The sequence below is a fragment of the Thermobia domestica genome, chromosome 13 (genome assembly GCF_964235325.1).
Source record: "Thermobia domestica chromosome 13, izTheDome1.hap1.1, whole genome shotgun sequence".
Classification (NCBI taxonomy): Eukaryota; Metazoa; Arthropoda; class Insecta; order Zygentoma; family Lepismatidae; genus Thermobia; species Thermobia domestica.
This window is the reverse complement of record NC_137466.1, coordinates 10,994,246-11,020,322: the sequence shown is the minus strand read 5'-3', so window position 1 is coordinate 11,020,322 and position 26,077 is coordinate 10,994,246. Positions and strand designations below refer to the sequence as shown.

General features: G+C 36.4%; 1 protein-coding gene across 1 annotated transcript in view; it reads right to left on the bottom strand.

Annotated features, from left to right (window-relative positions):
• LOC145668016 (uncharacterized) overlaps positions 1-1,397 on the bottom strand; it is a 47,174-nt gene extending 45,777 nt beyond the window's left edge. Inside the window, exon 1 of the mRNA XM_081735477.1 lies at positions 1,253-1,397. The gene's annotated coding sequence lies outside the window, so the exon portion shown is untranslated. The remainder of the gene's footprint in view (positions 1-1,252) is intronic.
• Positions 1,398-26,077: the final 24,680 nt, after the last annotated feature.

Genomic DNA, 26,077 nt, shown 5'->3' with positions numbered 1-26,077 from the left:
ATCTCACCCAGTCAAATAATCACATTCATCTTCAATTGAAGTAATCACACAATCCATTCGCTTTACAGTCTTCCACGGGCGTCTCTGGCGAGGGGTGGGGGTGAGAGGTACGTGTCCCCCCAAAATTTTAAAGTACAAAATATTCAATATTCAATCTTAATTTATTTACTAACGACAGTATAATACATAAATAATAATAATTATATTTATTTGGAATATAATATTCAGGCTGTAAAATGATTATATCAGAGTTCTTGATACGTCTCAGGGGGTCCGTGAAGGTAAGCAGAAAGGTAACAAATGGAATCAAAGATAATAAACAGGTTGGGCTAGGTAGTACCATTTAAATCACTTTCTTTGATATTCCCCAAATTTTACATGCAAGAGACGCCATTGCAGTTTTCACAAACAAAATCATCATCATAAGTAAAAGTGGGATTAAAGTCTAAATACTTTATTATTTTTATGTAAAGACGGGAACTAGACAATGAAACTCATGCATTCCAAAGAATGGACAAATAGTGACGAAATAGAAAGCCGGATCTTACATTTAGAATTTTAAAATGAAGGAATGGGGAGGAAATGAGAGATAAAAGTGAACCTGTACTTTACGAAACAATAAAAATAAGATATTAATAACATTAATAAAATAGTTATTATTATTATTATTATTATTATTATTATTATTATTATTATTATTATTATTATTATTATTATTATTATTGTTGTTGTTGTTGTTGTTGTTGTTGTTGTAAGAACATCCCCTCCCATCGAATATATCTTGGCTACGTCTATGAGGAACAGAAAGAACAGAGCCCCCGCAAAAATCTCCGTCCCTTCGTTTGCGCCACAAGTATTAAAGGTGTTGTCGTAAAGCGTTGAAGAAACTGGCCAACTTACAAATAAAACCATGGGTATGTGTATCGGCCTCTCTAGATATTATATAACAAAATTAAGCTCCTTGCCTAAGTAATAGAGATACGGTAACTAATTTTACAGGATTTACTGTACCGATTACTCCGCAAAAGAAAGTAGGTATTGAGTTGTGAGATTTGTAAATGTTCAAACATAATCATGACAGCAGATAGGGCACTTTTGGGAAAATCAGGATAATTCTGATAAAAATTTGAAGGTGTGATAACCCTTCTACAGACAGACACAAGCAGAGCAGACACATACTGCTGAAAGCGAATTTCTCTGTACTAATACACATCTCAAGAAAAATGAAAAACAAAACGTAAAATGTTCTTACCTCTAACGCAGACAAGCTTCGTTGACTAACAAAAGGGACAATGTTGATAATTGCTAACAAGGCGTTTATCACATATCAAACACACCACGCGAAGATAAAACTCTCTTAGCGACAGACAATGAGACAAATTTCCTGCTGAAGTTGCTTTGCTGAGCATAATAATGGTTGCCAACTACAGTGCTGACAATTCACTGAGTTCGCTTCCGTAATTCTTTTAGCATCGGGCTATATGCATGGGCGGTCTTAACCTTTGCGTGGCCTTTTGCCGGTGCCATAACAAAATATCAAAATTACAAGTGTTGACGACAGAATATCGTCTATCAAAATATCTACGAGTAAATAGGGGCTATAAAATTCTTCTCGATTTCAGCGGTGCCGGTGCTCGTTTACAAATCGCAATATTGTAGAGAGCTGCTTAACACAATAGATTTCTAGTGTATAATAAAGAATAATGAACAAGTATTACAAGTGTCTTAATAACTTTTCTTCTTTTTTTTTGTTTGTTTTGTTTTGTTTACCATGAGTTTTACCTTTTATTTTTCAATATTTTTGTTCCAAGATAATAATCATACATCTGCTTACTAGTCACTTGCCGTAAAATTACTTCAAATCGAATAATTTATTTGAGTAAATGCGAAATATTAATACCAAAAAGGGTGCTCAAATTTTGTCTATGACTACTCAAGCTAAATTGTGTGAAGCTGGAAACTTAACAATGATTAATCGTCTCTGAAATATATTTTTACCGCTCTTCTTTTACTCCAATTTAGATCTAGGATAAACAGACGATAGTTATTCTACGTTTCAATCCTACTTCGATATCATCACTTCAACATAAACTCTTTGATACTTCGTGGCTGTAAACTCTTTGTGACGTTTTCGAGATACTTCATAGGTTCTTTCACATGCTTCGTTTCACGTGTTCTCTCAGTTGAACCGAAACCTTTGTATTAAAAAAAAAATGACTTTCAACTTAGAAATATATTAAAAAGCATCTATCCTATGTTTCATCATTAGCCAAATTCTCGTGTAAAATTTACTAAAATCCAGTCCACCTTTAATTTAGGATTTTTGTTATTTATTTATTTATTTTATTTATTTATTTATTTATTATTATTTTTTGTGGATCGAACAGGACATTTAGTAATAATCGTATTCCAATAAGTCGCTAATCTGCAATAACAATATTCTTGGATCATTTTGCAAGTTCAATTGGTTGCTAGTATCGTTGACAGAGGAGAAAAAGTTCACGATGTCGAAGATACTAATTCAGTGAAAGGCATTGACGGTATTGTATCCTACTTCCTTTCCTTCACAGGTATAATGTGTTCACTTAATAGGAGTGCAGTTCGGCAAATGTCTTTGAAATTCCCATGCTGAATTTTACAGCAATATCCCCTCCCTCCCTCCATCTCTCTTTTGATCGTATTTGCGGGGTTACAATGTCTTAAGACCCACTGTGTCTGTTGTTTCTTCCCATTCCCAATACTATGGCCTCCTAGGGCCTCCAAATTTTGCTACAATTGAAATGAAATGAAATCTTTCAGTTTTACGACCAATGGTTATGCCGGCTAGGCTAATGGAGCCGGTGATGATGAGAAATGGAATGAAAAAGTGGGAGGAAACGGGAGAAATCCGAAAAAACCACGAGCAAGGTGTTTGTCCACCACAATGTCCACATGGCGCGAGTTGGGATCGAACCAGGGACCCCAAGCACGGGAGGTGATGCTATATTTTATGCGTGTGTGTGTGTATTAAATAGCAATCTTCTAATCCAGCGTTTCCCAACCGGTGTACCGCGTCACACTGGTGTGCCGTGAATGAGCCGCTGGTGTGCCGCGAGGAATCGAAACAAAATTATTAATTTTATATCAATCAAATTGCAAAACGTAGGGAAAAATGTATATTTGTATTTCACATTACTATGAAACTTTAGGAATCTACAATTTTAAGTTTCATACCGGATTACTGTTCTATACATTACTAATGTTGAAAAAAATGGTTATCCTTGTTATGACCATTATTGCTTCTTTATTGTTGCAGACTATTTCGTAACTTGAAAATTTAAAATATCATTCAATCCTTTCTACAAATTATCTACATTTGTGTTTTAAAAGTAAGAGAGATTTGTTTTTTCGTTCGTTATTTAGTAATCTTCCTTCTTAGTAAAAGGTTGGATACAGTTTTTAAAAAGAAAGCGTATTTTTTTAAAAGCTGAGTCCAATTTTTAATTGCAATTGTTTTTTATTTTTAAATTAGAATGCAAAATAAGCATAATGATTTACCACTGGGGAAAAACCAGTGATAGAGCTTTCTTCTCTGTGAGATCAATAATCACAGGAAAAAATACCACTGCTTTATATTTGCAAATAATAAAATCTATAAGTGTGTCGCGAGCATCCAAGGAACACCCGTAGTGTGCCGCAAGTTGAAAAAGGTTGGGAAACGCTGTTCTAATCAATAACTGAAAGAACAGCGTTTGGAACCGTAACAACTAAGACTCCACGTGGACTTGACAAAGAGCTGCCAATTGTTTGAAATGAGGGTTCTGGTTGGCCATTTAGTTATCGGGGATGTTTTCCACAAGTTACCGCGAACGGTCAGTTATTTATGGCACGAGTCACCTTACGTAGAAAGTGGCATCCTTTATATACGAACTGCATTTCGGTTCAAGAAACAAACTATACCACCTGTTCTAGTGAATCAGAATTCCCACATCAATCTATTAATGGAGGGATATGTTGCGTCGAAGTTTCCGTATAGTCGAAAACAATGCTAATGTAATTTTCGCAACAACGTAGGTTGCAATTTTTCACTCTCTGTTTGAAGCAAATTAATTCAGACCATGTACTACATTATTTAGGTTACAGTTTCAACGTTAAGAATATGTCCAATTTAGATCATTTTTGAGCTAAGCTACAGAAATGCAGCTTCAAAACAAAATGCTACGTAACGGAACTTAATAAGGTCCAGATAGTAACAAGAGACCAGCGTTCGTAGCTCCAGGAAATTTCCCTAATCTAATAAAATTTCGTTGATAAATTTAGCAAAAAGGGAAAAACAGGATTCTTCGATAAAACTGGAAAATCCGGGGAGCATATAACTAAATTAATCTTATTACATAACTTATGTCATAGGAATTAGATAGGAAAAAATTTTATAGTCATAGGAAAAATTTTATAAGAGAAGGGAAAATTTTCAGTCGAGGGAAATTTTCTGAAGGGAACCTATGAACACTGCACGAGGCAGTTGGTGCCACGAAGAATGTGTGAGCTACACGTTGACGAAAAGAGTACACATTCGTATGTTGTCGTTCTGAACTTAAATAACTACGTAGTTCTGAGAATGAAAATCATACTTTACTTTTTGTTTCATCGAAGTTAAATCATCATGTTATTTATAAGTGCAAACTTTTCCCCACCAAATTGTAGTAACGTCTTTTTCATTTTTATATCACATTGTGTAGCAGTTACATTCGGGATTATTGAAGAAGTACACTTTTGGGGAGGGGAGGGAATACCTGTATTTCATTATAAGTTTTAAGTTCTTGGTTGAAGGTAGGTTGAAATCAATGGTCTCAGCTCTATCTTAAGAAATTTGTTCTTCAAATTGTTATCTGATCATATTCATAAATATTCTGTAAAGTAATAATTATTGCCATTGTTTTTAGATTGGATTGGTCAATTATTAGTCTTAGGAAATTTACCTATGAATATTATGGACTAAGATGCCTATCTCACAGCCTTGTTTCCAGAAACACATCTAGAAGGTGAAAACTTACGGGGGGGGGGGGGGTGAAGCCAGAATCCAGACTATGATAAGTATATCATGAGTTTACTATTATATACAGAATAGCTTCAATTATTTTTGTCACTCAAAAAAACTGGGGGCCTAGGCCCCCGGCTCTGGGCTACATGTGACCTTGTGAAACCCTTCGGCTGCTCCCAACAAAGGCGTCTCTGGCATGTTAAAATTGGGGGACGGGGACGAATAGAGTACTAGTAAACCCTAACTAAAGTTACGTCAAAATTATGTATAAACTCAATCTACTTTACTAGCGGGATCCCCTCTTTCTACATTTACCAACACAATTCATCATAATTTTCTTCCACCACTGGTAGGCTAACTGCCCACCCCCCCCAAAAAATATTTTCTATATAATATGGTTCTAGATAATTTCTTCACCCTCGGAGCAATCTAGTTTTATAGTCCTCATATATTTCGATTTTTTACCTAACAAAATCTGTCTTAGGATGACACGTAACTTTTAAGACAGTCTCTAAAAGAAGTCTTACGATAAGATTATTGATTTGATTGCCAATTTCAAAATTTTGATTTTTCTTCTTCTGTGTTCTTAATAAACTAAAAAGGTATATTATCTACCTTTTTTATTTCGCAGTATGTTTCTGAACTTGTCCAATGAACCACCCTCGTTAATTTCATTTCCCGTTTTAATATCTAAAATATGCAGTTTATTCATGCTATCATCCCGCTCCTCAATGTATTCTTTCCATCTTCCTCAAGTTGTAATTCGCTTATTTAGGCTAATTTTCATCTGTATTTTCTATATTCTCCCTTACTCTCTTCTATTTAAAATATAGATTATTCGAATTTTGGTATCCTTTTTAATTCCTCTAGTCACCTTTGCTCCTACGTGTATTGTCTCTGTCTTTGTATAGATTCCCTTCTTACGAAATTTGCAACATCCTTTCCTTCCCTTCTCCAGTCTTTCTTCGTCATGGAATCCAATTGCTGTTGGTTAAGTAATGAACAGAAGTGTTTGCCTGCAGCCGAGACTCTCTAACTAAAAAAATCTTTGAAAGCGGCACACGTCAGGGGGACACTTTAATCCCATCAACATAATGTTTCACAACGGCTATGTTTATACTTCTTCTGTATACGTAGATCTAAATACTTTGAACATTGATCCATTTATCTTACACTCAAAATATTTAGGGAGGACGCGTCACTCTGTCCCATGGTTCCTAATACATATTCGAAAATTGATTGATGGATTAGAATTTAAGATTTCTCTTCAGCATTAACTCTATAGATGGGATCTGTTGCTTGAAGTGAGATCGGAAACCACTATTCAGAGTTTTATCTGAAATATGAAAGTACCGTCAACACAGTAGCGTTATTTTGTATTTTGCCAGAGGACAGCAGATTGTCAATACGTAAGATTGTAAGGGATTGAGTTTTTTTAATTAGTATATTAGTACATATTTTTAAAAAAAAAAAAAAGCATGTGCTTCTTAAACTCAAGGGTGTAATTGCCCCTCTTGGCCTCCCTAATAACGCCGCTTCATCACCGGCGGGCTACGACGGGATTGAATCTGGGGCTACAAACACAGAAAATGCACCACTCTTCAAGCTAGTTTTCACCTTATTTTAATGTCTAGTTATCTGCAGTTAATTTCATTTTTTAAAGTTATCTCTGTTCTAAATTTTGCGAGAAGTAATCCGGCATTCACACAAAAAGAGAAACTTCGAACACAACTAAAACCCTCATGTTCTTCAGTCAGGGGCTCCACAAGGTCCCATGCCCAATACTTCATAATTCAATATGTATGCATCTATACATTATCTTAATAAAACTATATTATTTAGCAGAGAAATGATAAAGTATCCTAAAGATTAGTCTTGTACTTTAATTATATGTACTCTATTTTCTTATAAACATAATATAGTCATATATAGTTTTCAGTACTACTTAACAATATTTTTCTTCTTTTCAGGTGCAGGATAACTAATGCCAGTTCGATGCTACATAGACATGGTGTCCTGAAGTATTGGATCCTTCCAACAAAGATTTCTGGGTGGGCGCTTGTCTTCAACGGGACTCGAACTCACGACAAACACCGAGATTTCATGATTGATTAGACCATTTGGCTGGGAATTCGCACATGATGGGCTGCATCAAACTTTAGATTTCATCTACTTTGCAACATTACTTGCACAGAAAATACAGTTAAAAGCATCACGCAATATAAAAAATAAAGAAGAAAAAGAAACAGAAAAAAAATTAGTAAATAGCATCGACAGAGTTAAATATCTTCAGAGAGAATCAGTACATTAGATAAACACGGGCCTTGCTAGTAATAAAGAAAATCATTTGGCAACTCTGAGCCACATCTGTGCGTCGCACTGGACGGGAAAATCCCGTTTTGATGGATTTCTTTTTGTAGGCTTGATTTTTTAAAAGTCAGATACATAAACCTGTTCTACGTTTTCTAATATTTAAGGATATGGAACCTAGGCTATATACTTCTACATTATTTCAGTAACATATTCTAACTACTGTTTTAATACAACGTTTGAATATGCTCTCACTTATTGACGTCACAGACGTCTGTAGCAAACACGAGAGCAATAACCTTCTGCGGCAACGTTTGGATGCTTCGAAGGAGAAGGCAGCCATTCCCTCCCTCCTTCGCTTTTTTTTCCACTCATTTCGTTTATTGACGTAGGCCAACGAGGGCCAGTGATTGTATATGTATACTATACATACGTTACAGTATGCTATATGTATAATGTGTGTTGTGTATATGTCTGTGAAAGAGCCGTGGCGTATTTAAGGGGGTGGCTTCGGGGCTTAATACCCCCGAAATTGTATTTACTACGTCAAAGTACATGAAATATCTAGCAGAATTTTCACATTTCCAGGAACAAAGTTAGCCAAGCCCCCCTGGAAACAAAATCGTAAATACGCCACTGCGTGGGTCAGTTGGTATATCATTCATTTAGCATTAGGGAGGTCCTGAGTGAAATCTGGCTATCATTCTGAATGACTTTTTAACGACGTTTTCAGGTAAAATGAAATGAAGTGAAATAAAAATCTTTGGTTTACGTTTCACGGTTATGCAAGCTAGGCTAAAGGAGACGGTGTAATGAGAAATGACTGAAATGGTGGAATGAAGAAAGTGGGAGGGAACGGGAGAACCCCGAGAAAACCCACGCACACGGTGGTTGTCTACGACAAAGTTCAGTTGGATCGAACGAATCACATTATTTTTTTTATTTTTTTTTTTAAAGAATTTCATTTAATTTCAGAAGTCACATAGCATTTCAATGTAAAGTTATGCTGATTAATCAATAGGTCTAGTTTATATCTTCTGTCTGCGATTGTTCGTACTGCAACACCCGAAACTACAATCCACCGACCGCCACTGTTTAATTTTATGTTCTACATAATGCGAAGACAGTTAGTTCCCTTACCAATAAAACTTCTTTCGCGTTTACACTCATTGCTATCGCGCAATTTATATCTCGTAACAAAATGTTAATATTTTCTGCCTAAAATTAGGATCTAACCACACAAATTGCATTTAGCGAGTCATCGCTTATGTTATTCCTTTTGCATGTTTTAACGTCATTTAAAGCAGAAAATATTATTCCAACTTCCGCGTTGAAGTGTGGAAGCCACAATGTTAGTTTATCGAGTTTTCTAAATATGGAAACTTGAAATCACCAACGTTGGTAATTGTTGAGTAAATTATTCACGTAGTTGTTATGTGGATGATGTTGCTGTACTGACAATCATCAAAAATGTTGTTCTCTTGCAACTGAAGTATACTTTTTCTTTCAGAGCATTGAAAATTCCTACATTTCACAGCTTATTGAAGGTTCTCTTCCCCTCCCCATAAGCAAAATTGTGGTCTAATTTTCCATCTATTTTGGAAATTTTCCTGTAGTTGGCATCAGTGCGCAGCAGAAATCGGTAGTGGAAAAGTGCGCCATCTGGTGGAGACTTAAGTAACTACTACAAGGTATTAATCTCCTAGACAATGGGTTCCATCTGTCGGCTATTATAAGTAACTCTTGGAATGGTGGATTCATTCATATTATTCACCCTACAACAATACATTATTTGAAATGAAATGAAATGAAAATGTCTTTATTGAAGCGGGCGAGGTTCAGCCATGGCTGCTCTACCACCTAACCCTTGTCAAAAGAATACAATATTAAACATTACACATCAAAAGGAACAGAAAAAAAAAACTTTAAAAAAATACAAGTAAAAGAATAAATCAGAAAATAAACAAGTGACATATGCAATAAAAAGTATCGATATTGTTGGATTTAGCTAAGCTCTTACATAAAACTGTACATGTCGTAAGTGCCAGAGGCCAGTCGCTGGGATTTCATCAAATGTGATTTTAATGAATTTCGAAATGAATTAAATGACTTTATTTCCGTGAGAGCTTTTGGTATCGCATTCCATACTCTCGGACCTGCTCTAGAAAATGATCCTTGCACTATCTTCAGTTTAAGTCTTTGTACATTGAATTTCTCACTGTTACGCGTAACGTGAGAGTGAATTTGTGACCGCTTTGTAAATTTACAATATAAATATTGTGGGGATTGAGTTTTAAGGATTTTATATATCAGACAACTATAGCGTGGGTATCTTCTTCTCGACATTGTTAAAATGTCGTTTCTATTTAGCACTGGTAGGATATGTTCCAATTTCTTTAAGTTAAAGGCAAACCTAATGCACGAGTTCTGTATTTTCTGTATAGTTTTAGAATTGTAAACAGAGAGAGATGGTCCATATACAGCGTCACAGTAGTCTAATAACGGTAAAACAAGAACTTGTATGAGATATAATTTCATAGACTGAGATAGAAAGTCTTTGGCTTTGTAAAGTCGACGTAATAAAGTAATAGCTTTATTACACTGAGTAGATATATGATTATTATAGTTTAGTTCCTTATCCAATATGAGTCCTAAGCTTTTCACATGGGTAGAGTAAGAAATATAAGTGTCCATAATTTTTATTTTTAGATCCGATGCCTTGATTTTACTCAACTGTTGTTTGGCGAATGGTAACATAATACATGCGTTGGTGTCCTGCAAGATGAGCTATTTGTAGAATTGTATTTGATTTGACTATTGGAAATTTCCTAAATTTCATATTTTACTTAATGGCCCACAATCTGCAGTCCATACAGTGCCTGCCGTGTGAAGGACGAGCGGTGAGACGGCCCCGGGCGCCAAAGTAGGCTAAGGGAGCGCAAAATTCGGGAGGAAAAAAGAAAGAAAGAAAAAGAGACACGGAAAATTATTTGGAATATTTTAGATCAATAACAGTATTTTCAGTTTAATATTTAATTTGCATCTGCACATACATAAAATGGAAGGAAAAAATAATAAAAGTACCCAAAAACCAAGGAAAAGCAGGGTTTATTTTTGAAAATTTTCTTACGCTTCGTGCCAATTATGGTGGTGCTTCGCGGCTGGTCTGTCAACCTCACTCATATGTACGGGAAAGCCGTCGTATACTCTCGCCCCGGGCGCTGATTTTCCACGGCACGGCACTGAGTCCATAAATGTTTTAATAAATGAAGCGTATTACTCTGAATCCAGGAGCCCCGAGGGTTGTCCAGTTCGTCCCACTGGCTTTCAGCTAGGCGACAGCTCCATTAGCGTTCGCATGGCTATTCTTTTTCAGTTGGGTACAGTGGCGGAGACAAAGGAGGGCCTGGGAGACCAGGCCCCCTTAGTGGCCCCCCACACACTGATACTGCTATAGGTCGACAAACAGTGAGTTGATAGTGGTCACAAGTGAAACTAATACCGAAACAGACCTCAACAACAGAGTTACCAATTGCAGAATACCGTATATTGCAATAGTCTGCGTTCCGAGCAGGGCCGTGCCGTGCGGAGGCAAGCGGGGCGACGGCTCCGGGCGCCGAAGTAATGGGGCGAAAAAAGAAAAAAAGGAAAAAATTGCTTGGAATAGATGTATGGGGGTGCCGTCGTGTACTCTCGCCCCGGGCGCTGATTTTCCACGGCACGGCCCTGGTTCCGAGTAAAAAGCTCGAGGTTCGCTTTTGTTGTAGTACAGGAAGATCTAATTCATCGAAATCAGTAAGGTGCATGCACTGACCTCACGATCTGAGTGTTTCTTTTAACCTCTGTCCCTTATTTGGTTATCTTCTTTGTTTTCGATAAAGACACAGAAAAATTACAAAATCAGTCGGCATCCTAATTCGCTTCGATGTTGAAAGTCATATTAAACCTAAAATAAGAGATGCTTTCTTACAAATAGCATGCACTGCAGTAAAACATTACACTTGTGTTGGACGAAAGAAGTCTTCGTACACTAAGCAATTAATTTCCATCGATTATTGTGACATAGAACAAATACATAGCATCCATTAAATAATTTGGTATTATTAGGCCTATTATCAAATAATATCGAGCAGTCTTGTTTAATATACAGTAAAACAAGAGCAGAAGTTTTAATTATTTCTCTCATTCTCTCTGTTCTTCACATCCCAATCTTTCGAGAAAATTAAGATACTGAATACTACCAACACCTACTACAGTATTTGCTACTGATACTGGTTCTCCTTCGCGACTACCTTCTGGCCTTGTCTCTAGTACGTCTAGTTTCCTAACGCTCTTGGCCGTGGCAACTCAGTAGAAACCTTCTGCTGCGATGTTAACAAACGATACTAGCAATCTTCAAGGAAAACGGAGTCAGCGCTTGGTGGACCTATACTACTAACTAAAGCCTGGGGAAATGAGGCTAACAAAACTCAGTGATTCCGAATCGTTCAGAAGTATTTTCTGTAGCTTAATCCCAAAACTGCTACTATTAGAGAAATTCCAAAATTTATCACAGAGTCAGTGCTACAATCTCCTAAATACCGTCAGGTAAGATACCTAGATGATTCAACTTGGTCGCCGCAGCAATGCTATTTGTGTAGAAGTAGTAGTTACTCCCGTGACCAGGTTGTATTATCCCGTTATCTGATGTTTAGTAATCAGAGATATATCAGGAGTTTGTGTGACTGGTCCATATATATTCTATTAGCAAGTTCAGTCAGTGAATACTCATTTTTATCACAGATTTATATTTATTCTCTGTCAAATTATGCATTTCTGAGAAAATTAAGCATTAAGCATTTCTGAGAAACTTACATTGTAGGAATTATGCAGAGCAGTAAATCAATAGTGACATGAATTTACAACAGGATAGACTAATTAATGTCCCTCCTTCAAATCTAATCTCAAAACTAACAATATAAATTTAGCATCTACTACAGGATAGTAGCGTTAAGTTACTTCAACTACATTTGAATTTATTTTAAGGCTTTGAAACATTCGAGACTCAGAGGATAGAAATAAGGGGGAAAATGAAATCTTTGAGTTTTACGTCCCACGATTATGCCGGTTAGGCTAAAGGAGACGGTGAAGATGAGAAATGAATGAAATGGTGGAATGAAGAAAGTGGGAGGAAACGGGAGAACCCCGAGAAAACCCACGCACAGGGTGTTTGTCCACCACAAAGTTCACTTGGCGGGGGCTGGGATCGAACCCGGAACCCCAAGCAACAGAGGTGAACGCTCTACCACTGAGCCACCGCGGCCCCCAAGAAATAAGGGAAATGAATCAACAGGACCCTAAAAATTTCCCTAGCGACACCGAGGAAGAATCTTAGTAAACTCCTCAGTCGAAATATTTATCCACAAGGGATCGATCACACCATCTTCCGAATCTTAAGCTGATCTTCTACCGCTGAACATTGGCCATTCGGTATAGGTGTGAAGTGTTTGTGTATTTGAATTTACGTCAAATTCTAAAAACTAGTGAAGGTAAACAAACGAAAGAAAGAAAAAGGCCACGTATATATATATATATATATATATATATATATATATATATATATATATATATATATATATTCTGTAAGGAGTCCCGATTGAAATGTCTGTTCTAACACTGTTTGATATTAAGAAAACAAAAACACATTTCCTCTTTTGGCTTCAAAGAGTGTTCACTTCATCATTTTAATAAAGTTAAGGCACATTCATGATTCAGTTTTAGAGATCAAGAGTAAAAGTAACCAAAAATAAATAACTACGGCCAGATCAAAACAAGATGCTGCAATCGGGACAGTTGCCCCGGGCGCCAGCAAACAAATTGTGTGTTTATTCGCGTAGATGTAGATGAAGAGGATGCTAATCGCAAAATTTGTCCTGGGCACCAGATGTCTAGTTTCGTCACTGATAAAGCTACCATATTTTTAGAGCGTGAAATCGGGACATTTTTCTGAAATATTAGGAATACATGATAATTACTGGCAGTTTACTTTTAAGTGAAACTTAAGCTTCAAGAGCAAGGCTTAAAATTTAAAGTGGACCTGGACAGCAAATCAGTGTCCTGTTAGAGTTCAGTTCCTGTCTCTGTGCGGTGTTTGTCTGTTTAGAACATTTGTCCTTGTCCATCACTTTTTACTTTATTATTATTATTAATAAAAATAATACAGTTTATCTACCAAACAACTATTTACATTATTATGCGGTATTAAATCAAATCTAGAACTTGTGATATTTATTTACTTCCATCATTCCATACAGTTCATTCCAGTGTGATCTGTACGAGAGGGAATGTTTTCGGGCTGGTAAAATTTGAGATGACTGCTGCCCTGCTGAACTTTGAGCTTCGCCTTATCTCAGGTAGATGCAGACATGTCAGAAAGTTTGATTCTTATAGATTCACTAGTTCAAACGCTGTAGAAGATGAGGTTTGGACAATATGACTTTCAACGAAGAACATTCGAACAAATTTATCAAGAATGTTTGTAGATATGCAAAGAAAATGGTCTAGCAATTCCAGAGCCAGAAACAGATAGAATATAGGGGTTCCTCGTGGAAACGAACTATACATTCTCCATCGAAATATCACAAATTCATTTTGGATGAATCTCTCTCTTTGTTTTAGGCAGAAAACGAATTTTCTAAATATGATATTCTAAGACATATTTTTCTGCCTACTATTGATAAGGCAATCACTGAGGCGGAAAGACGTTTTAGATCATGTAGCAGTCATTAGATCAATCACCACTCTACCACCAAAAATGAAAACTTTCTAAATCACAACATTGTGGAGCCTATGGCCCAGTATTATGGAAGTGATCTGGAAACATTAAAATGTGAACTCAAAATCCACCCAAACACAATTAAGTTGTATGAAGACGAGAGAAAACCAAAGTTGATTCCTTGGTGAATTTCGTTGCTCTTTGTGTCTACAGAAACGCATTCCTAGAAATCTACAAGCTAGATACCATCCCTGTGACTATATTAGTTTCTAGTGCTACGTCTGAAAGGCCATTCTCATGTTTGAAAAGATTAAAGACGTATAGGCAATTCAATGAGTGATGATAGGTTGAAAAACTTAAGATTATTTTATATTGAAGAAAATTGCTAAACCGTAAGATCTTGAAGAAGTTGCTGATAAGTTTGCTGCTGCTCACGAGATTAGAAAGATCCTGTTTTAAGTAGAGGCATGAACCTATAAGTTATTTTCTATATCTGTAAAAGTGTATTTCTCTGCTTCCACTTAAATCAACCTGTCACACATATTTTAAACGCAGTGATTAAATAACTATTTACTAATATTAGAAGTCAATTGATTAATGTATCCCAGTTGTTTGAAGTAGTAAATTTTTACATTTTCATTGTAAAAGAGTAAAATCATGAACAACAAAAGATGGAAAAATTCACACACACACACACCACATATATATATATATATATATATATATATATATATATATATATATATATATATATATATATGTATATATATATATATATATATATATATATATATATATATATATAATGTGTGTGTGTGTGTGTGAATAAAATTTTTCTTTTATTGGAGATGGCCCCCTCAAAATTTTCTTGGGCCTTCATTGGCCCCAATCAAAAAATTCTAGCTACGCTACTGGTTGGGTACGGAAGACTATTAATAATTACAGTAAATTTAAGACCCTATTGTTAAAAAGACTAATTGTGGCTGGCCAGATAGCTTTTATACGAAACGGTGTTGTTCAGCATCAGCACACCGGCGCCTATCACCTTTATTTTGGCTTTGTAGCTCGTTAACCTTTCATTTCCAATGGCTTATGAATGTCATCAGAACACTGGATCTGTATCAACCCAAAATTCTGTGACGCCATCAGGAATCGACACACAAGTCAGAAGCCAGGTACAACAACCCTTTTTCTATCGTGAACACCTGTTTCTATATTCTTCGATCGTATAAAGCTGATGACAACTTGGCGTGGCGTTTAAAACATCTCTATGACTAAAGTCTTCATGGAAATATGGCATAATTTTTAACTAATTTCCTTGATGTAAGTTATTTTAAGGCGTGTGTGGGTTCTTCTCTTGCAGATCGATGATTGTTGGAAAATGATGCCCCCAAGTCAGTGTTCAATTCATGCTTTTTATAGTTGTCGTAAATATTGTTCTATCTCAGATCCAAGACCCTGACGTTGATGATCTATTTATTTATTGTCAGTCAAGATGTCTTTTTGGTATTCCTCGGCAGCTTCCCCTTACATTAAATTGTCTTAATCACCGGTCGAACGAGAGAGGATTTCAGTTTCCCGGTACCGAAACGGAGTGTGCGCACTTTTCCAGCCAATAAATTTACCTGATTGATAAGGACTTGTATCTCATTGACACTTGTCTATCATTTGTCTTCAAGCTGATTTCTTGGTACAACTTTTGATTGTCGCCAAAAATAGGAACTGTACATTCATGATTTTAAGCACATTTGGTCTCCGAATTATGTATTTCCTTCGAGTAGTTTCCCACCGCAATTGGAGTGCTGCGATTATATCGTACTCTAATCTGGTCCGAGTTACAAGTTAGTAATCAATAAACTATGGTTGTGTTCAGGGCCGTGCTGGGATACTAATGAGGGCGGTGGACAAGTCTACTAAAAGGGCGCCCATACAAACATATATATGTATATATATATCGTGAGAGAGAGAGAGAGAGACTTTGATTGAAAGAAAGTATGGGTGCCATTTAATATCAAAATCACCACCAAATTTGGTTTAGTATTAACGTAAATAGCTAACCTCGAATCGAAATCTTCTTTATAAAGAAAAACTTTTTAGTTCCTGTAATAATATTTCTGTCAAATAAAAAGAAGCTAAATGTATCAACAACTTAATATAGCACGCCTATGGACGCAGGAGGTTCATTGCCGCGATTACAAAAGCTCTTCATTGATTTCTGTCCTTAGCCAACTGAACCCAGTTTCTACTTTATATTTCAATCTCTGCGAGAACCATTTTAATATTGTCCTCCCATCTGCGCCTCGGTCTTCCTAACGGTCATTTTTCTACTTGGATTTCCAGTTACAACTTCGAAAGCGTTTCTAATTTCTTCCATTCTGGCTAAATAACGTGACCATTTGAGCCTCCTAAACTTGATTACCCTAACAATATTTGGTAAACGGTATAAAATTATGCAGTTGCTCCTTATGAAGTTTCCGCCTTTCCCCATTCCCGTTCCTTTTGAAGTTCGAATATTGGTTTAAGAATCTTGTTTTCAAATACTTTCCGTCTGCGATTTTCCCTCATAGTCAGTGACCATGTTTCGCAACCATACAGCACAACAGGCATGATTATCGTTTTATATTTTGAGCTACAAACTCCTCAACAGAATTAGCGACAACAAAAGATTTTTAACTGAATAATAGCACGAAATCCCCGCTTTCAGTTGATATCAAATTTTTTAGTGATTATGGTTTTGGTCTGTTAATAATGATCCTAGATATTTGAAAGTATCCACTTTGTCGCAAGAAAATATAAGTTGGTATTTTAACGCATCCATAAAATGAAGAAGTACGATCCCGCCCAACTCAAGTTAATTTAGTTTTCTCTGCATTAACTTTTAAGCCTATATCCCTGCAAGCCTTAATTAAGATTTCTACATTCCTTTCTATTATTCTATCATTCCCTATTAAATTTACATCATCAGCATACGCAATAACCTGGCAAATACAATTCAGCTCTAGAACCTGATTGCTATCTTTGATTTTCCTTATAGTGTTCTCCAGAACAAAGTTAAATAATAATGACGACAACGCATCGCCTTGTTTCAGGTCATCCTTAACGTAAGCTCATGAACAAGAATTTCCCTACTTGAATCTTACTTTGGGATTCATTTAAACATATCTTAATTAATCTACCTTTTTCGGTATTGCAAATTCTGTAAGCATGTTGTACAGCGAGGGACACTTCTAAATGGTACAGCCATATGGAGATTTACGGCTAAGGTGTACCATTTAGAAGTGTCTCCCGCTGTACAATGTTTCCCTCCTACCAGAGTCTAAAGTCAATAATTGATGTCAGGATGTTGTATTCTCTCATTTCTTTTCAAGTATTAGTCGAATGGTAAATAACTATTCGATAGTTGATCGATTTTTACCTAAATCCGGGCTGATAATCTCCAATAATTTCATCTGCGTATGGAGTCAATCTTGCTGATACAATGTTTAAGAGGATTTATTGGATGTTGACAGAAGAGAAATGCCTCGATAATTATTAAATCTGTTTTGCTGCTTTTCTTCTGAACTGGAACAATGATTGATTCTCTTCACTCTTGTGGTAATTCCTCATTGTTCCAGATAATGAGAATGAGTTTGTGTATCTTGCTCTACAATTTTTCCCCTCCAGCTAAAATTAAGTCAACCAGAATTTCGTCTACACCCGAGATGTGTGTTTAATTTTTTTAAATAGTGATTTCTATTTTTGTCTGGTTAGGTTCTGGAATATACAGTTATGCTGTATGCATTTCACTTTCTCCACGCCCGTTAGTTTTTGGCTATGTGTTAAGCAAATCGTCAAAGAAATCTGTCCATCTATTTAAGATGCTATCTGTATCAGTGCGAACTGCTCCTTTAGGTTTCTTTAATATATAAGCACGAAGCTGATAACCTTCCTTAAGTTCGTTGATGCATTTATACCGATGGTTGAGCGCCAAAAGGGCGTAACTGTCGAATTTTCATATTTTGTGTTAATGCTATGAGGACATGTATAATGGATTGAATTTTCTTGTGCCAAGACGCCTTAATGAAAATCTCTAACCTTGGAACGTTATTCGAAAAAAGATATAAAGGTATAACTGAGTTACTAGCATTTGGTTCTGTGCCAGAGAGGCACATGTCCCGAATGTCTTTGTTTTCACTATTATCTTCCAGTTAATTAATTTTAACTTTCAAAAGTCGCGTTTCTTTGTTCTAAAAGTTTTAGAAGTTTTCTGCCAGATGACAATGAAATTTTATGTAGTTATTTCGTTCGGATTTTGTAGCCAACGTTGTTTCTTCTGTTTTCTCTTCTCTGCTACTTTAGTACACTCCTGGTTGAACCATGGTTTGTTACTATGTATTTCTGCGTGTCCCAATATTTCTTTTGCTGAAATTTTAATGTTCTCTCTCATTTCAACCAAGTATCTTGAACACTATTGCACTCCGAACCTTCTAAAAACCGAGAATCTATTCGACACTTCAATCTGGCTCCCCTCTCACGTTACTCTCCTCTATTTTTTTAAAAAAATAAAATAAACCGCGCCGTTTTCAGATATTGAATATTTCCTTTATTCAATGATAGTCCTCTCTTACTATCACAATCAACTCCTCTGAACGACCGAACATCAGTTGTGCTAGACTGTTCTTTTCTGTCTACTAAAACATGATCAGTTTGAATATGTGTTTTTCCATCTAATGAAGTCCAAGTATATTTATGAATTTCGCGATGTTGGAATTTTGTAATCTTTACGATAAGGTTACTGGATATTGCACAGTTCACAAGTCTAACGCCGTTGTCACAACCTTCCTTATGCAAACATTTATTCCCTATAATCGGTTTGAAAATACCCTCTCGTCCTACCTTCGCATTGAAACCGCCTAACAGAATTTTCATATGATATTGCAGGAGGTGATCAAATACCCGTTCTATTCTTTCGTAAAAACTGTATTTTTTAAAATCGCCATTCTTATTTTCTGTTGGGGTATGTGCATTTAAAACAATAATATTACACCACCGACCCTTAAGGGAAGTAAAAGAAAATCTATCATTAACAAATTCAACCTATGTAATTGCCTATTGTGAACGGAAAGTCCTGCTTCTAGTTGGTAATTTTTAATTTGTTCCCCGTAAAAGCACGTAAAATTTCCCGACTTGACTCCTCCATTTCCTTCTCATCTAACTTCCCGATATCCCACTAGGTCCAACCTCCATTTCTAAACTCATTTTTTACAAATTTTAACGCGCCTGTCCTATAGGAACTTCTTATATTTCATGTTCCAGATCTCATGTCGATTTTACTTTGCTGAGCTCGTGCCAAGTAATCAGTTCTGATCAGAGGATTCTGCGAACTTATCTGAACAATCCTTTTTTTTTTTTTTTTTTTTTTTACAGGGTGAGGTTGTTAGCCTCATACCAAATTCTCAAACTGGATTATCACCCCTTGTCTGTCCGCGACTGCTTACTCAGTATATTCGCAGCTAACCTCTATATCCCAGAGGCCATCTCCTCGATCCACAACCTGAGGACGCGCCGTGCTGTGGTGACAGGAAGACCACATTTTATGGAAATTAATACAGCTATATTTCAGAAATACAACAGGTACTAATTATCCGAACACTGCTTTAAAACACACAGGAACAATCAATATGCTCGGATATATGGATGCATATTAAGACTGTGAAAGCTTCGATGCCGTAAAAATCGTAAATTAGAGACTAGTATCAGTGTAGTATTACATAAATGCATCGTACATTTGACTATCCGAACTATTCTTGATGTATCACATTGTTTCGTTTCATAGATATATAACTTTATAATATTTTTGTAAGTGATTATACTCTTTACCTGTTCTCTGCCAATAGCAACTGTATGAATTCATAATACAAAACTGAAATACAGAAGAATAAAATAAAAAACAATAATGTGATATTTCGCAGGGCATCTTATGTAAAGGGCGCTTGTATTCTTCACAGGTTCTGTACTACCAATCACTATTTGAATTTATTATACAAAGCTCGTATACAGGATAACTAAAACCACTTATCTATAATGTGATGTTTCGTAGGGCGACTTATGTAAAGGGCGCACTGTACCTTTCACGGGTTCTTCGCAAACAGTAACTGTGTGTGTTTATTGTACAGAACTGTGCTATACAGAAAAGTAAATAAAATCGTTCATCTTTGATGTGGTCTCGGAAGGTCGCCTAATGTAAAGGGCACACTGCACCTTTCGCGGGTCCTTTATCAATAAAACTGTAAGAATTTATTACTAAAAACTTGTACCTTTATTTATATTGTGATATTCCGGAGGGCGCACCGGGACACGTCCCGGTGTCCCGGTGGGCCAGCACGGGCCTGGTTGTGTTGATTATTGGCTACTCGTTCCTCCCTGCTTAAGCAGCTTGACACTGTTCATTACTTGGGGTTTCGTCTAGCTACTGTAGAGATATCGGATTTCCCTCATATTATTAGTATTCAATATATAAACAAATCAAGAATTAATAACGATTTTATTTTTTATTTTTTCTCTTTCTCTTTATTTTCTGTGGATGATGAGAAACAGTCATAACTTGGAATAATAAGACAGTCAGCAAACATTTCAAAATTCTCTTTAGCAGACGATTCCTCATTCTTCATTCTTGGTAAATTTATGTAACTTATGTAACCTGATGTAACCGAAGTGTCTGTAACTGTTGACAAATTATTAAATAAGTCGAGAATTCCATTTACCTTGCACTTTCCTGAATCCTTACACGTGGATGTTTTCCGTAATTTCGACGGCCATCTTCCTACTTTGGTTGGTATGAAAACGTCCCAGGACCCGGAAGATGGGAGTAGCACACGAGAAGCGGTGAAGTACACGAGGAGCGAGTGTTAGCAACGGCAGGAGAGATTTATATCAAATCCCACGCCAATTCAATACAGAGACCAAGACATGGAGATGACCAGTCGAGGCCCAGGAACTGAGGTACGGAATACTCATCCAAGATCCTAAACGCCCAAACAACCTTCCTTTCCTTTCTTCCTAAACAGACTCTCGACTCTCTTTTTTTAAATATTTGTTCTTATTTATTTCTACCCACATGCCCTACAAACTAAAAACGCTCGTCGTCTTCTCAGATACCTCTCAATTCTACCAGTGAGCTATATTTTCCAAATTAACGATTATAGTTTCTTTTCTTTCTTAAAAACGACGACGAAAGCATTTCAACCGAATGCACAAGCGTAAGACTACTGTTGCATTCAGTACTAATCATGTTATTTTTCCTTAATGCAGAAGCAAACGAACCACCATTAGCGTGAGAGACTTATTAGAGATTATACACTCCGCGTGCGTTGTATTTCTGAGCTTTCCTGTGGATGTCTGTTTTGTGGGGGACAGATTTTTGATCAGAATGTAGCACGTCGCCCGTGTGAGAAGTCTTACCGAAGAAGGATTCGTATCGTCATCTTTTCGTTTGCTTTATACATATGTGCTCTTCAGTCATGGCCGTTGACTCTATCAATGCTTGACTTTCGAATATAATCACATCCTAGAAATGCCACGAAAAATTCGGAGCATTGTTAATGCAGTATCCCAAGTTAATATTTTTTATACAGTTTGTTCTAAATGTGAAAATTTTATTGCCTCTGCTTTGATCACAGACGAGGACATTTCGGATATTAGTCTGTATCTCCTATGTTTAGTATTTACTGCAAAACTAACAGTAGTTAAGTTTGCTCTCGATCACGCGCTTGACTACTTGCTGCTGCGTTGTGTCATTATCTGCACTGATTCAAAAAGAGTTGTCATAAGACTACAGAACGTCTATACTAAACACTCTTTAGTGCAAGATTTTCCTGAGAGATTCCATCAGATACAGCAACAAAACTGTGTTGTTGTCTGCTGTGTTTCGGCACAGTTGCTATTCTGTAAAACGAGCGTGATGTCTTAGGCCACACTGGAACACGCTCTCCCGTGCCCGGAACTACGTAGTTACGTCATTCAATGGATGCGATCTTACTAGTAGTAAGCGGATAACAACCAGAGCAACGGAAATAAACCCGACACAGTAAAAAGTATTTCTGATAATTAGCAGAAGTTGTAACGTACTACTTGTCGAGATGGATTGACCATTCGTCTCCTGAGAACCAGGGGAACGTAACTCCAAAAATGCTGTTTTCGTTTTCTTCATGTTTGGACATAATTTTGAAAGCCTCACTGGTGTAAATATAAAGCAACGCCACTGTTCTTCTTGTCCATCATTTTTTGTAATGTATCTCAAATATCATCTTATTAAAAACACATTTTTCTAAGAAAATAATATTTTTGTCCTCTCGCCTGTAAACCTACGAAAATAGAGTTACGTTCATCTGGTTCTCATGCTTGTGTATCGGTCATTCTACTTTCATTCATTGCTATTTAGTGAGTGGCGGTGATCTTTCATATTGTTAATACTGTATCGTTCCACTGAGTATGCGGCACATTTTTGTAAAATGTCTAGAATACTCAGATCTCAGAAAACGTTTAGGACTAACTAAAAGTTTTAAGCAGAAGGATAATGCAGTCTTTCAGTAACTATTCTTACATTTATTGCTGCGATTGAATGGTTATTATGTTCGGAGGAATTTTCTAGATTTATTCTTGTCATAAGTTTGTGTCCTGTTCTTATTTTATGTTTTGCTATTTATTCCTCTAAAGACAAAAGCCATGGATATTGGAACGAAGCGATCGGAGCCAAATATGGAAGTAGGAGGGAAGAAAATAGAACAGGAGAACAGTTTTTGATATCTGAGCAGTATTATTAGTGATGATATAAAGTGCAAACATGAAATAAAAGGAAGGATAGGAATGGCGAAAGAGGTCTTTAGAAGGAAGAAAAGTGTTTTGTGGGGCCTTGAATACAGAATTGAGAAAAAGTTTATAAAATGCTTCCTATGAAGTATTGTACTATATTAGGCAGAAACATGAACATTACGCAAAAATGATTTTTTTTAAAAAAACACTGGAAGCTTTCGAAATGTGGGTGTGGAGAAAAATGGAGAGCATTAGCTGGGTCGATCGGAAAACGAATGAGAGAAGGGGGAGAAAAGAATAATTTTAGATATTAATGAAAAGAGGAATAGAAAGTGGTTGGGACATTGGCTAAGAAGGAATTGTATCATGTACAGCGTACTAGAGGGCATGGTAGCAGGAAAGAGAGGGAGGGGACGAAGGAGGCAACAATTGATAGACGGTTCCAAAACAGAAAAGTCGTACGTGAAGACTAAGGGTTTAGCTGAAGATCGTGGAGGATGGAAGCTTCTCAGTTGCGGCAAATGGCCTGCCAATAATGACAATGATGATGATGATGATAGTAATCCTTTTCGAGATCTCTGTTTTAAATTTGTCTTCTTTGGTTTGTCCTTCCAATTTGTAGATCTTATGTTTGATTTTTACTCTTTTAGAAATGTTATTGTGAATTTTAAATATGTAGTTCATGCTGTCCAATGGCCTTATCTAGAGATGGCGTGGGTCAATGAAAACACTGACTCACCACCCATTGTGACCTACGCTGACCTACGACCCACCATGACCCATCACCCAATGTGACCCACTCTGACCTACTATGACCCATGATCCATTCCGTCTTCTCAACTGACTAATGAGTTTACACTTCTAATAAAACAAGGCTGTGAAATTATCTGGTGTATGGCAGAGATGGAGTGGGTCAGTGGGTCGGTGGGTCAGTGGGTTAAGTTTTCTGAGTGGGTCAGTGGGTCGTGGGTCAACAGCATGTGACCCACTGTGACACACCACCCACCGTGACCCACTGCGACCCACCGACTCAGTATGATCTACCGACCCTCTCTGCTCACTGTATTGTAGACAGTATCTTCTGAAGACTGGTAAATTTGTCTCCGTTTTACTTTCAAGACCTTCATTTCCCTTCCTTTTCCACTTGTTTCTGTCTACTTACCTGAGGTGAGTATATCTAATCAAGTGAAAAAAGAACTTCAGGCACTTTTGGATATTGATATTTTAATAGTAATAATAGCAATAGGACTTACACTACAACTTGGCTTTCGAGACCTGTGAGTTTTTAGAGCTAACTACTGGAAAAAATACATTTTTAAATCACTGTAATATATAAATTATTGTATAAAAAACTGAATGTAACTATGTGTGCCTAATCATCACGGTCAAATTGCAAAGTCAAATGAAATTACTTTTGGTATATAGTTAGGCCTTAAACCAAATTGGGATGCTATATTGCTTTTATTATAATGCATAATATCCTAAGGAGATAATGAGTATCCGATTTTTTGCGAAAAAAAATGAGTATCTCGCAAGTCGTTAAACTTACGGAGCTGAAATTCAGTGTATTAACTCTTTATTGAAAATAAACAGAATGTGTCCTAGCATTTTTTTAAATTCTCCTTTATGTGTGGGGAGGGAACTTTCTATATATGGAAAATTGGTAGTGAGTTGGTTTGTAAAAATGATCGAAAACGATCGATGTTATTTAAGAAAAAAAAATCAGAAACAAAAAATACAGTGCTTGGCTTCATATATCCATTGCTTTCTGCTGTAATAATTGCTGAAGCTTATGTTTATTATATGGAGCGCTTACAGTACAGGGCAATCAACCCATAAAGTTGTTAAAAAATATGCATTAAAATTTGTACTGTAAGCTTAATTACACGGAAATTTGAAGTTTGGATTGTACGCATAATTGTATGGAAAATTTTATACTTTTTATCCTTTACGTTGGTCTACCTAATTTGATTTGGAACTTTGAAATTTCATCCTTTTTTCCACTGAAAAGTATTGATAATTCAACAATGAAATAATTATACTATGATAATTTAATTGAAATTCATCGTAATGTGGCACATGGCAAACAGCAGTGTGGTAATTGAAGTTGAAGAAGGAGGGAAATTCCCATTCACCTCTGAACACTTTCCAGGAACCCCGTTCCCTTTCGCTTTCTAGACGGGGGAGGAAACTTGGTAATGGCATCAAACCTTCATGTGTAATTACAAAAATTAAATTTATAAACAAATAAGAAATAATCAGTTTATCAGGCTTTACTTGATAATTTATTCACAAGATTCCCTATCAAAGGCGTGGTAGATGAAGTTTCTGTTCTACATGGGTTGACATTTCCAACTGACATGGTCGATATGGAAAAGATGTTGTATGATGATAGAGAGATGATACTTCTTGCTGAGTATTTTAAACCTGACCAAGAAAAATCGTTATCAGATTTAAGTCTAACAAGTAGATTGTCGATGAGAAGTTGCAGAAATCGGGTAGAAGTATTATCAATTTCCACGACAGAGTGGGAGTGGAGATTTCCCCTTATGAATTTACAGATGACTGATATTAGAAATAGACTAAGTGCTCAAACATTGTCTAACTTGTTGCTCATCAATGTTAATGGAACACCGCTAGACATGCTCAAAGTGTAGACGAGCTAGTTATTTCTTGGCTGAAGGATGGACTAGGGGTGTTCGATAAGGCTGAGGACCTATCGAACTTCGGGACTGAAAATTTATCGAGTTGTCATCGGTTACTCGAAACCGTTCGAGTATTTGAAATTATCGAAGTTTCGGGTATTATCGAAATTTCGAGTATTATCGAAGTTTCGGGTATTATCGAAATTTCGAGTATTATCGAAGTTTCGGGTATTATCGAAATTTCGAGTATTATCGAAGTTTCGAGTATTATCGAAGTTTCGAATATTATCGAAGTTTCGGGTATTATCAACATTTCGAGTATTATCGAAGTTTCGGGTATTATCGAAATTTCGAGTATTATTGAAGTTTCGGGTATTATCAAAAGTAGTGATGGACAGTTCGGTTCCTTCACTTCTCCAATGATTCCTTCTTGCAGCCAAACTAGTCAAACAACATTTTTCATCTGATAAGTTATTGCAAAGAGAAAGGGATTGCTTTTTCGTCCCCCCCCCACAGAAAGCGTTCATTTTTTCCCTGAATTTTATCTCTTGTTTGTTA